This window comes from Benincasa hispida, chromosome 4 (genome assembly GCF_027475165.1).
Source record: "Benincasa hispida cultivar pf3 chromosome 4, pf3_genome.v1.1, whole genome shotgun sequence".
Taxonomy (NCBI): domain Eukaryota; kingdom Viridiplantae; phylum Streptophyta; class Magnoliopsida; order Cucurbitales; family Cucurbitaceae; genus Benincasa; species Benincasa hispida.
The window spans coordinates 6104798-6117755 of record NC_143481.1 but is presented as its reverse complement, the minus strand read 5'-3'; the positions used below and the strand labels follow the sequence as shown (position 1 = coordinate 6117755).

The 12958-nt window shown below is 32.9% G+C and overlaps 1 pseudogene across 1 annotated transcript; it reads right to left on the bottom strand.

Annotated features, from left to right (window-relative positions):
* Positions 1-283: 283 nt before the first annotated feature.
* LOC150036427 (protein RADIALIS-like 4 pseudogene) lies at positions 284-4427 on the bottom strand (annotated as a pseudogene). The gene has a single exon (XR_016529240.1). The product of XR_016529240.1 is annotated as a protein RADIALIS-like 4 pseudogene (transcript).
* Positions 4428-12958: the final 8531 nt, after the last annotated feature.

Below are 12958 nucleotides of genomic sequence, written 5' to 3'. Positions count from 1 at the left end.
CATGATGAAATAAGAGCTTCTGAAGTTTAAATGAAGAAGCTCCTCATTGCAAGATCCTGAACTGCATGATGCTTCTGGCCCGCATGAGCTTAAAATGTGAACGTCCCCCCTCCCCCCAAAAAAAAAACATCTTTGTACAAATTACATTACGACTTGATCCTTATCATTATAAAGGGTACGTTGGTAACTTAGAGAAATTTAAGTTCAGTCACGCATAAAAAAACATTCTTTTTGAACTACGTTATGACTTAATCCCTATCATTGTGAAGGGTACATAGACAGCTGGAAAGAAACTTCGAGTTAAGTCCAATTAAAATAAATTGAACTACATTATGATTTGATCCCTTTCTTTAAGAGTACGAAAGTAACTTAAAGAAATTTAAGTTTAGTCTATCAGAAAAGGCACCACAACCACCTAAGTATGATACTACAAGATTGATGTTGATCATCCCCGTTAAAGAATGACACTCAAGATTGAATATGTCCATCCTTATTGGGGGCAACACAACGGATTGAAGATCTTCATCCCTCGTAAGGAGCTAGCACAGTAAATAAAAGGCACACACTTGAAATCTGCTTTGCTTCCTCTTCAAAATCAAACTTGGATGCTTCTTCATCTTCAAGTTCAAAGGCTTCATCGATGCTCTTCAATCTTTAAGTTCAGAGGAAAAATAAATAGAAAACGTTGCTCTTCAATCTTTAAGTTCAATCTTCAATCTTCAAAAAAAAAAAAAATAGAACATCACCTTCTGCAAAAAAAAAAAAATATTAAAAAAAGAAAAACGAAAAGAAAAAAAAAGAAAAGAAGAAAGAAAAAGAAAAAAAAGAGAGGAAAAATTGGAAGGAAAAAAAAGAGCGAAAAAAGAAAGAAATAAAAAAAGAAAAACATTAAAAAAAAATGGAAGAAAACGTTGGAAGAAGAGGAAAAGGTGAGAAACGAAATATTAGAAAAAGAGGATAGGACAAGGATAATGGAGGGGTTTGGGGTCTTATTTATAGAGGTTCCCTAGGTTCCATAACAAATTAGCAAATCCAAATCAAATAAAGATTTCATTTAAAATATTAAATTTTTATTAAATTTTCTAATTTGATTTTATCCTAATTTAAAATTAAAATAAAAAATTAAATTAAACAAATTCTCTATTTAATTTGATTTTATTAGATTTTTTCCTTAAATTTATCCTCAACTAAGATTTGGACATATTTCAAATTTTATTTAAAATCAAATTTAAATTGTGAATAAAAGCACAAATTAAAATTTGGCCATACTCCAAATTTTATTCAAAATCAAATTGTTCAACATTGAGATTAAATTGTTCAACATCCAAGAAGATCATCAAGCCCAAAGGCCAATCCTCCAAGAAGATCAACAAGCCCAAAGGGCGATCGTCCAAGAAGATCATCAAGCCTAAAGGTCGATCGTCCAAGAAGATCAACAAACCCATAGGCCGATCGTCCAAGAAGATCAACAATCTGAAAGGTCGATCTCCAAGTGAAGGAACTCTTAAACAAGAGTACCTATGAGCAGAAACGGATCCAAGCTACCAAGGGGACTTTATGGACCTATGACTCGAAGCTCCAATGGTACATGAATAGCTGACTAAACTCTTTAGCCACGAGATCCACCATTTGTTAACTGCCAAACATTCCACTAAAGACCGACAGTTGAACTCTTGTTACCATAGATATATTTTTATGTCCATTGGATATAACCAATCATGAGTACGATAACCCTTCACAGATGCTCGTAAGTACAGTTGGGCCAATTTACCGTTTTTTCCCTGTAGTTACATCTCACTCCTTAAGTACCACTGATCCCTCTATCGAACAATACAACATAGTCCAACTATGTGTGAATACCTCTCAAGCCATGAGAAGGTGTGTGGCGCCACATCATTCAAGTCCTGGAATCAGCCTTTAAGGGAGCTATCTATATACTTACCCCTGCTACGGGGAAGGAATGAATTTCATCTTGTGTAGCTGAGTTTCTAACTCCCAAATCAGACAAATCCCCAAAGTGGTAGGTTTGAGTCGGCGACTTGGCCACTCGCACCCATGGAAATCAAAGAATTTCCCTCAATGGCAAGATTTCCTAACTCACTCAGGATTGAGGAGCTATGGTCATCCTAGTAAAGTGAAGTCTTTGTCATGAACAGTGTTATATAATGAGACATTAACACTTCGTGGTCAGGTCTTATACAAACTCTCCGAAGATACATGAGGATGTTCATCACTGTGGGCCAGTTACCTTGGCCTGGGTTAGACTATTACCTACTGACTATGCCCACAACATAGCAGATGTCTGGTCATTACAGAGCATTGCATACATCAAACTGCCAACGACAGATGCATATAGAACCCGTTTCATTTCCTCAACCTCTTGAGGCATATTAGGACACATGTCCTTAGATAAAGTGACTTCATGCCTGAACGGCAGTAGGCCCCTCTCGGAGTCCTACATTGAGTACTTTAGCAACATTTTGTCAATGTACGATGCCTGAGATAGTGCTAGGACTTCATTCTTACGATCCCGAAAGATCTGTATACCTAGAACAAACTGAGCCTCTCTCAAATCTTTCATTTTGAATTAGATCACTAGCCAGTTCTTAATTGCAATCAGTAGACTTACATCATTCCCAATGAGTAGTATATCGTCTACATACTGTTGAGGTTTGTGCCCTAAAGTCTCGTATCCTGTAGTTTGTAAACAAATTTATAAGAACACTTGTGATGTATAATATATATGATATTTACTTCACTTCTTGACTTTGCACATTTAGATATTTTTTATTTTACCACAACCCAATAAACTTAATATCCCTAACTTAAGCATGTATGTAGTGACATACAAGTAAATCATGTCTTAAATGACAACCAAAATGGTCTGTAGTATATGGATATAGGAGAGAAACCTTATCCAAAACTAGCTTTACACCCGTTCCACAACTCCAGAGGTGTTCTCGCAACACTCTTGGAACAAACACAGTTGAGTATGTATACTGCAGTTTTCACTGCGAAATTCCAAAATGAGTCCGGTAAGGAAGTGTAACTCATCATCGAACGAACCATGTCCAACAAGGTTCTATTTCTCCTCTCCGCTACACCATTTTGCTTAGTACCCGACGCTGAGAATTGGGAAACGATTCCATGTTCTATCAAATAGTCCTGAAATGACGTGTCCAAAAACTTTCCACCACGATCCGATCGAAGTGTTTTAATCCATCTATCCATTGCATGTTCAACTTCAGTCTTGAACTCTTTGAACTTTTCAAAGATTCAGACTTCTGTTGCATAAGATAAACATACCCATACCTAGAGTAATTATTAGTAAAACTGATAAAATACTCATAGCCACCTCGGGCTCACACATTCATAGGACCACAAAGGTTAGAATGTACCAACTCAAGAGGTTCTTTGGCTCGATAACCTTTTCCAGTAAAAGGTCTTTTAGTCATCTTACCCTCTAGGCAAGATTCGCACACCGATAAAGAATTTTCTTCTAACTCACTTAGAAGTCCATTCTTCACCAATCTCTCAATCTTATTGAGATTGATGTGCCCTAATCGAAGGTGCCAAAGTTGGATTTTTTTTTTTGTTGGGTTTGATTTATTGTTTTAATGAAGGTATTTTGAATTGAGAAATTTTGGAGAACTATTATATTAAGTTTAAAAGTTGTGATGTCACAACTCAATCCAACTCACAAACTTGGCTAAGGATAATTCCCTTACAATGATACTTCAATGGCAGTCACTTGACATATATTTTAATAAATGACTAATAAATATAAAATAAATCAAAATACATTTTTCTCATCTATTGTAACACCCTATAATTTTATATATAATAGCTCCAAATAAGATAATCTTAACTTACTTTTCTTTTGCTTTATATTTGATTCATATTTTAAAGTGAATTTTTTTAAAAAAAAAAAATTGAGCTACTAAAAATACAACATATCAGAAAGTCACCGTAAGAGTTGTTGTCTTAAATTATTTTATTATTATAATAGTTAGTCTTTGTAATTATTTTTGAGCTTAGAATGTTACGATCCTTCTCATCCCAATCCAATTTTAAACGAAAAGAAAATCGAGAATCACATAAAAATAATGAAGGGTTTAAAGAGAAGAAAAAGAGATTGCCTTTGCTCTTCATCGAGAAAGTTGTTGTAGGAATAGTGTTTAGAGTAATTTGGCAAAGGAACTCTCCCGGTCTCAATATTGTGAACATCCTCCACCAACATATCGTAGTGCGTCTTCACTTCCTCCGCCGTCTTCCCGCCGATGGCACTCGCCAGCTTTTGCCACCGGTCTGGCGAGTCCTTGTCGTACACCGTCAGAGCATTTTCAAACATCTTGTTTTGCTTTGAACTCCAACTTGAAGATGAAGATGAAGAAGATGATGCAGATGAAGCCATTCTTAATAATGTTATATGTGTCTTAGTTCTCCTATTGCTTTTCTATTTATAGACACAACAAAAGCAATATTAATTTTTTATTTTAAAAATTAAATAAATTAGGGTTTTTTTTTTTTTTTTTTTTTTTTTTTTAAATGTGACATAAAGTTATTCTTCAAAATACACTTTTCTTCCGCTCTCTTATTCCTGGCCAAGTTGCTTCTTGGTCAAAATTAATGGTCATCCACCAATTTTTTTTTTTAAATCGTTTTTATTATTATGATTTAAATAAAAGTTGGAATCAATATTAACTCCACTAAGATAGATCTTCATTTTATTACTATTTGGTTTTGAAAAAAATTAAGCCCATAAGTTCACGTAATCCCACAGTTTTGTTTGGTTCATCTTTTAGCTCGTTTGATAATCATTTATACTCTATTTGATAATTATTTAGTTTTTTATTTTTTATTTTAAAATTAATCTTATTTTATCGATATTTACAATGATTTACTTCTTTTTTAAGTACAATGGTTGAATTCTTAGTTAAATTCGGATAACAAAAACAAGTTTTTGAAAATTACTTTTTTTAGTTATCAAAATTTAACTTGGTTTTTAAACCATTAGTGAAAAGTAAATAACAAATAAAAAAATTTGAAGGTGGAAGTAGTGTCTATTGGCTTAGTTTTCAAAAACAAAAACAAAAAACAAAATGATTATTAAACGGGACCTTAGTTTTTTATTTTTATTTTTGAAAAATTAAGCTTATTTCATCCACATTTCTTATAGTGATTTGCATATTTCTTGGATACAATAGTTGAATTCTTAACTATATTCCAAAAACAAAAACAACTTTTTGAAAGTTATTTTTTTTAGTTCTCAAAATTTGGCTTGGTTTTTTAAACCATTAGTGAAATGTAAATAACAAAAGAAAAAAATTTAGAGGTGGAAATAGTGTCTATAGACTTAATTTTTTAAAAAAAACAAAAAAAAAACAAAAAACAAAATTATTACCAAACGAAAAACAAAATTATTACCAAACGGGGCCTAGGTTTTTGTTTTTTGTTTTTGAAAATTAAGCTTAAAGACACTATTTCCATCTCCAAATTTCTTAATTTATTATCTACTTTTATCGATCATTTAAAAAACCAAGCAAAATTTTGAAAACAAAAAAGAAGCTTTTAAAATCTTGTTTTTGTTTTTGGAATTTGACTAAGAATTCAACCATTATAATTAAAAAAGATGCAAATTATTGTAAAAAATAGAAGGAAAATAGACTTAATTTAAAAAAAAAAACAATAAAAAACGAAATGGTTACCAAGTGAGAACTTAGTTTTTGAAATGTTTTCAAAATTCAAAATACGTCTTAATTTTTAAACAAAAAATTTAAAAACTTATATTTTTTCTTTAAATTTGACTAGAGATTCAAATATTTTATAGTAAAAGATGAAATAACGGTAAGAAAAACAAATACATGAAATAACGGTAAGAAAAACAAATACAATCTCAAAAAATTAAGGACGAAGAATCAAATCAAACAAATTCTAATTTTTTTATTTTTATTTTTTCGAAATAGTTGTGATTAATTAAAATACATCACGGACGAACTTGTCACTATATATATATACATACACAGAGCGAAAAGCTTGTCACTATATTTGATGGAATGGTTTTTTTCATATATATCTATGTAAATGAGGCCATAAAAAATAAATTTTGTAATTAGTAATAATCTAAATATTATATATATTTGTGTCATGGTTACATGAATTTCTGGATCCATTATTGAATGTAGGGTACAAAACTAATGGAATTTCAAAGATTATCATGTACTAAATTTTGTATTGATCAAATTTAGATACAAAACTTAATATCACTAGAATTAGTGAGTATAGATAGATGAATTATAAAAAAATGTATAGATGATAGAAATTGTAACGTTTAACAAATTCTAGGGTCTAATTCAATGGATATGAATCCTATGGCATTAACTAAATCAAATAAATTTGAAGATTCCCTCGGAGATGTCAAGCTTAACCAACGCAAAACAAAGATTGGAGGTCACATGCGCTTGATTTTGAGGATCAGTTATAAAAGCATCATTATTTGATCTGAAACTCCAAAGTTGGATGTAATCTCCACTTTCAAGTGAATTGTGTCGGACTAAAGAATTCCACTCAGATACCAAGCAATAGGTATCGTGGTTCCCAACCTTCCATATTTTCAACCCAATATGTCTATTTCTTAGCAGAGGATCAATTATCAACACCATCATTCCATTCTTGTTTTTATGATTTTTTTTGTTATGTTTGCTTAACATCTTTTTCTCATATTCTGTAGCAAAGTCATTCATGAGTTTTCCGAATGGAATCAATAATCGACCATGGTTCTTATTCATATCAGTGTCTTGCAATTTCTTTTGAGTCACAATTTGGATGTCGAAGCCACCCAATTCAGCAATTCGCTCTTGCAACGCCGTCGACATCTCAATCGTCTTCGAAAACACTATTTCTTTTTGCCTCTTCATCTGTGGATTATAATCAGATTCAGAAGTATTTTTCCTCCTCTTCCTGCTCATTTCATTCGATGTCATACTATTCTCACAGCTTTGAATCTCAGAGTTTTCAATGATCGATCGATTAGGAGAGAACAATGAGATCAAATCTAAAGTCTTGAAGACATCACTATCTGATTCCATTCTTGCACTGTCAAATCAAATACGAAAAACCAATGAAATACGAAAATTGAACTAGAGTTGTATTATATAGCCATCTTTCAAAGTCCAAATAGAATTGGGTATTCGTTGCTCTTAATCCTAAACACTTCAAAAAATATATATATAATCTAATTAGAACTCCAATTCGGAATTGGAAACGCAACATTATAATCTCAATGTTTTTAAATCTTTTGTTTCCTTCAGATGGCGGGAATTTAAATAGATAGAAATTTGGTAATTTCGAAATTAAGCAAACCTTTATGTGTAAAAAAATAAATAAAATTTCTTAGCTCGAAAATTTACCTAACCAATGAGATAAACACCGGAAATCATGATATAGACTTTCTCATTCGGATTTTAATATTTAAAGTCAAGAAAAGGTTTTCTTAGTCAGAGTCCATTAATTATTACCAATATGGAAAAATTGAAGCCATGATACTTGAAATAAAATGAATTGTTTTTTTTTTTCTTGCAAAAATAAATAATATTTTTAGTTATTTAAAAAAAAAAATTCATATATATATATATTTTTTATTTTCTTGTAAGATTGAATTGGACCAATTTAGATTTACTTGAGACAAAAAGTATTCTTCAAAAAACTCATTTTTATTTAAACAAAAATTGTTGAAAATAAACGATTTTTTTTATAAAAATATTGTTATTTTAATATATATTGATAAAAAAAGGGTAGGATTGAAAGTATTTTTAAAAATGGTGTTTGTTGAAACTATTGACAAAATTAGGATAGTGAAATCGTGTACGGGGTACACCATTTCCATGTGGCAAACTCGTCTATGGGGTCGTGTCTAATCCAGTCAGCACCATGTCGGCTGACTGGTTGACCGGTCACAGGAAAACTCGTGGACTGGGTCCTTGATTTATTTTTATTTTTTTAAAAAAAATAGATTGGCTAATTATTATTTTTTTAATTGGAGATGTACAACAATGTTAAGACTTTAGGAATGGGTCCACAATTACATAAAATGAATTCATTACATAAAAATTACAATTACATAAAAAGTACAATTACATAAAAAGTATAAGTACATAAAAGATACAATTACATAAAAAAATATAAGTACATAAAATATACAAGTACATAAAATATACAATTACATAAAAAATACAAGTAAAAAAAAATATACACCTAATGACCCGAAGACGAAGCACCTAATGTACGTTGTGGACAAATACGTCAGTTATATCCTTCTCTCTTGCAAATTGTACATCGCCCTTTTTGGCTTGCCTCTCTCCAATCCATTTCATTATGAATGCGCGTACTTTTTGGTCGACCTTGTTCTCTTAATAAGTCCGCATTTGGACGAACTTCTCTTAATGATAATTCTAGCCAATAATCTGGGTGTTGTATTGGATGGAAGCGGCCTTCATAACATCACTTGAAATCGGACAATTTGTAACATTCATCAATAAGTGATATGTATGTCATACACATGTAATTATAAACTGTAATTATATGAGAGCATGGAGTCTTGAATGACTGCCACTTATTGCAAGAACATGTTCTTCTTTCAAGCTCAAAACTTGGGTGTGTTATCTTTTATAGAGAGAAATCATACTTATGCCAGTTTGTACTTCAAAAGTTTGACTTTTCCTGTCAATAGATGTCACCGTATGCGCAGATGCTCGTTTTCTCATTGTCCTTCAGTATCCGTCATATAACTAGTCATAAACATTTAGTTGACAGGATACCTTCTCATTGTCCTTCAGTATCTGTCATATAACTAGTCATAAATATTTAATTGAAAGGATACCTTCTCATTGTCCTTCAGTATCTGTCATATAACTAGTCATAAATATTTAATTGAAAGGATACCTTCTCATTGTCCTTCAGTATCCGTCATATAATTAGTCATAAACATTTAGTTGACAGGATACCTTCTCATTGTCCTTCAGTATTCGTCATATTACTAGTCATATACATTTAGTTGAAAGGATACCTTCTCATTGTCCTTCAGTATTCATCACAAACATTTAGTTGAACACTAAGGCTTAGTGCTCAAATCATCATAAAAGCTCATCCATCATACTGGTTCATCATAAAAATGTAGTTACTTAAACATACTGATAGTATTTGGACAAGATAACATATCTAAATGATGTCAATTCCATGGAAAACATGTTTTACTTAACATGAGAAATAATTTCACAAACATGTTGCTTGGCAATCCATTTAAACACTTAGCATGGGAAATATTTTCAAGAAATCATAGTTTCTAAATCATTAAAACAGTAAGTCATCACATAGTCACTCACAGTTCATTGGCCTCTTTACAGGTTATACACCTCTCTTAGCTCTTCTTGGCCTGAAAGGACATAATTCTCGGTTAAATCACTTAGAAGTCTTAGCAAAATACCTCAAATAGTTCATTTATTAAAGGAATTTTCATCAACAAAGACAGCTTTACTAGCGAGATCCTCCTCATGAGCGAGATCCTCATGAGTGAGATCCCCCTTATGAGCGAGATCAAGCTTTTCCAGGCAAACTGTCATCCTAGCGATACTAACCTTACCAGCGAGATTCAGCTCAATTTCTAGCGAGATTCCCTTCTAGAGCGAGATTCTCATCACAAAATTATCGAGATTTCCTTCATTAACGAGATCGTCAGCACAAAATTAGCGAGATTTCCTTCATTAGCGAAATCCTCTTTCTCCATATGAGCTGTTTGCTTGTCTTTCCCAAGCAGTTGTCTACTTATGCACAACTTCTCTGTTACAAATTTAAAAATTCATAACTCAAAATCCAGCCCTATTTTGAAGAACCTTTCTTCTACAAACATGTTTAGAATTGCGTTAGCAACATTACCTTAAAATTTCAGCTCAAAATCCCTTGTCGTTTAATCTAGATACTCAAAACTTCATCATTGGCCCCAATTCAAGCAGCTGCCTGCTTGTTCAACAATTTCCAGTTCAAATTTCAAAATTATATAACTTGATTTTCAGGCCTCATCTTAAAAAGTTTCATTCTACAAAGTTGTTTATAACTGAGTTAGCAATATTTCCTCAAATATTTAGCTCAAAATGCTTCGTATTTCATCTTGAAGCTTCAATTCTTCATTGATGGCCTAGATTCACCTGAGAAACGAACCCTTCATATTTATTTTGCCCCTCTAGCCTTATTCCATCGATTTTTCATCTAGCAGCCCAGCCATAAAAAATAGACACATAGAGCTTTCGAATGCCATAGGAATTACATAAATAGCCTAAGTAATTTGTCCAAACCGACCCAATGAACTGACCTTCTTGCTTATATTACCGCCCAAAATCCAGAATGAACTCTCCTATTGCCACCTGGCCCACTATTGGTGATGAAGGGCTAGGATTTAGCAAATTTCCTTTTGCTAACTTCATTCACAACATTACTTCAGCACCATACCTCATTAGATGGCATGGTCTCATTCATATGCTTATTATGCATTCCATCATCAAGCATGACCTTCTTTAGCCTAGCCGAGTTTTGTCCTACTTTTACACTTAGCTACCCAAGAGCCTATTTCTTCTTGCTTCCATATTCTACCCCTCCTAAGACATGGCTTCATTTAGCTCATTAGAAAACATCACATTACTTACTCTTACTTGAAGTAATTAGGGTTCGGGTTTTACAAATTCTTCCCCCCTAAAAGAAATTTCATCCATGAAATTTGCTCAGACTTACTTATAACTAGAGTTTCATAATATCCTTTGATCGTAAAATTTACAACCTTCTTCTTTTCTTTCTTCTTTTCTCCTTTTTACTACACTTCCGTTGCACTACTTTGATATTAACTCTGTTCATATTAAGTAATACTAATATGTATGAACAACTTGGTCCTCATAGTTCACTTGTCACACCCTCTGGTGACTCTTCCATTCTCCACTAAGTCATAATATTCATTTATTACTAGGGTGGTCCTTTTCCATTTCCCAGCAATACCACTGGAACATTCTTTTCCAGTTATCATACCTTTGAATTACTTCTAGCTGTGAAATCAATATTTATGTCAATTAGACTTTTCGACTTGACCGAGAGTACTCTTCTTAGGATGTCCTTTCTATCCATACTTGGGAGAAGACATTCTTTGTACTATAACATTTCTCAAACTCTGGCTTACCTTACAGTATACATAAGGTTTTCTTAACTGTACCAGTCCCTAGCTTAGTTACAACTTAAACTTCGAGCTATTACTTGGAACATCAACAAATCGGACCTTTTCCTTTTTGTCTTCTGCTAACCATTTTGTTCCTAACTTTTATACTCAATGTACTCCTGGTACATTTTGAGCTCACTGTTGGTCATCTTTTCTCTTCTCTTAGGATTAATTTGACTAGGAGTTCTTCTAGATTACACCCTTTTCCTCTGAATTCATTAGAATAGACTTCACGTTTGCCACTAACCTCTCAGCAAACCTGCTATATTTCTATTTCTAGTGAAAAGTCTATGTTTACTTGCGTGACTCCCGACTTCCACTCAGGTACTAGTAATGGATTGAGTAATCCTGTCGGCCTCTACCCTTCAGGTTTCACTTGTTGACAAAACAAACATCACATAGCACTTTTTTTTTTTATTTTGCTAGACTGTGCCTTAGTCTATTAGTCTAGAGTAGCCGTTTTGCTCACTTCTTTTCATTCTTTACTACATTACTACTTAACTGGGAAGGAACTCCTCTTGCTCTCTTCCTACAATCATAACTTGCATTCCTAGTTGAGAGAGAATCTTTACTCAATCTCTCAACATCAATTCATGGCTAGAATGGAGTGTTTCGACACTATCAATCACAACTTTTCCCTTAATTGTACAATTCTAGTTCAAGTACCATCATACCTTAGGTACTACTTCTCAGATACCTTCTCCGTGTACCTCAGTATCGAGCTGCTCGGATACCTTCTCCATGTACTTCAGTATCGAGCTATTCAATTTCTAAGACTGAGCTTCAGTACCTTCTCTGTGTACTTTAGTACTGAGCCACTCATACTTAACTTTCATATTCTTATTTCTCAATGATTTAGTTGCCCAAAACATTCTTACTAATGAATCTTCATGGTCATTATAAAACATAGCATAAATACAACATTAATGTGAGGTGCGTTGCTTGGTAACTATTTGAGAACAGTTGTTATAAATAGTTTTCAGTAAACATACATTGCTAAACATTCATAAGCTTTAGCAATTTACTTAAAACATTTAAAGCATCTAGAGTCATTCATTCCTGCTGCTGGAACCATATGACCAAGAAATACAACCTGGTCTCACCAGAAATCACATTTGCTGAACGTGGCATACAACTACTTCTTTCGCAGTGTCTGCAAAACTATCCTCAAATGATTCCCGTGATCTTCCCTACTTCTTGAATACACCAATATGTCATCAAAATACACACTGGATCTGTTGTAACCCTTATTTATTAATTCCTGTAACTGAACTTTCAACTCATTGAGTTCTTCTGGCACCATTCTTTATGGTACCTAAAAAATAGATGTTGTATCTAGAATTAAATCGATAGTAAACTCAACTTCCTTGTCAGATTGTAAATCTGATAACTTTTCAGGGGAAACGTTCAAGATCTTGTACAACTGGTACATCCTCAAGTTTCATCTTCTCGTCCTATGAAACCATCACATGGGCTAAATAAGCTTCCTATCTTTTACTTAACAGCTTCCTAGCCTTCACTGCTGATATTAGGCTTCCTGAAAGTATTGCTTTGCTTCCTACAAATACTATCTCTTGCCTACCAAATCTCTCTAACATTATCCATCCTTAAAACAATTCATACGGTTGTAACATTTATTCAGAAAATCCATGCTCTAGAGTGACATCATTTCCAGGAATTCTAATGGAATCGCTTTATAACTATACT